The 1,258-nt window shown below is 39.0% G+C and overlaps 1 pseudogene; it reads right to left on the bottom strand.

Moving 5' to 3' along the window:
* Nucleotides 1-308: 308 nt before the first annotated feature.
* LOC108247130 overlaps nt 309-1,258 on the bottom strand; it is a 29,625-nt pseudogene continuing 28,675 nt past the window's right edge.

The following is a 1,258-nucleotide window of genomic DNA, read 5'->3' as shown; positions in this document are numbered from 1 at the left end:
GATCACTTTCTGAGCTTTTCAATGAAATCTGTCCAGTGGTTCTTGAGATATGTTGTCAAAAGACGGAAACAGGCAAAATCATTATCTCCCACCTTTTTCTGTTCAGTGGCCGGCAATAATAAACAGTGGACACACACACATCCAAGAGAACTGTTGCCCACTTTGATTTCTGCTATTAAAACAAGTTTTAAAGACTATTTTAAAGCTAATTGGTGTATTTTAATACATAAAAACATGTTGCCTCCTCAGATCCACGTGTGATCTGATCAGTCAACCAGAAGAAGTCACCATTTCAGATCAATTCTATGTAACTTTCAGAATCAGAAAACTTTATTAATCCCAAGGTGCAATTCGTTTCTTCAGTTAGACCCATTCATTTAAGAAAATAAAAAAATCACACAGCTATCAATCAGGTTTAACATGCCAGCAACACTGTGTGCAATGTTCCACACATATAACAAATGTATATATATCCTCCTCCAGACTGATGGAGAGATGCAACAGCTACCCGTGACCCAGAATGGAGAAGCAAGACAAAGAAAATGGATGCATGGATGGATGGAAATCCTTCTCCATCCTTCTGTCACAGTAGCGCCCTCTGGTGACAAGAAGCAATTAACAGAGAGAGAAAAGAGCAAACTTAAGACAATAACAAGGACAAAATGTAAATCTAAAATCAGGAAGCAGATGTGAAAATCAGCTGAATTGTAAAGTTGGTGTGTCGATCCAGCAGGTGGCAGCAATGAGCTAGAAACCAAATCTGGAAGCAGAAAAACACAAAGCACAGCTACAGTTAGTGTTTCACACAGAACACACAGAGAGAGACAAATATCACACAAAGATGTTTCTTCCTGTTCTGTTTGATTATTCAAACACTAATTAGAGACAACAATAGAAGATAATTCCAACTGTTACTTTAAAGCATCCCGTTGTGATGAAAAATGCTCAGTGAAGAGAAAAGTTCACAAAAAGAAAAGGCTTCAACCAAAACTATTTCCAAATATGTTTCATCTGAGACAGAAGGTGTTATTTGCTGAATTTATTCCTGCTGTATCTGTTTTAAATGTTGGTAACGTAAAGTATCCAGGGGTGGAAATTAGCACCCGCCACCCGCCAAATGCGGGTAAATATTTGAAGTGGCGGGTGAATTTGATCAACATACACGCCACTGTGGCGGGTTGGCAATTTGAACAGAAAAGGTGTTATTTGTCCTCCTGACATATAGGGGGCAGCAATGTGCTCGAGTTGCTGCTGTTAC

Source organism: Kryptolebias marmoratus, linkage group LG21 (genome assembly GCF_001649575.2).
Source record: "Kryptolebias marmoratus isolate JLee-2015 linkage group LG21, ASM164957v2, whole genome shotgun sequence".
In the NCBI taxonomy this organism is placed as follows: domain Eukaryota; kingdom Metazoa; phylum Chordata; class Actinopteri; order Cyprinodontiformes; family Rivulidae; genus Kryptolebias; species Kryptolebias marmoratus.
Note: the sequence above shows the minus strand (reverse complement) of the source record. Positions and strands in the feature narration are given on the sequence as shown.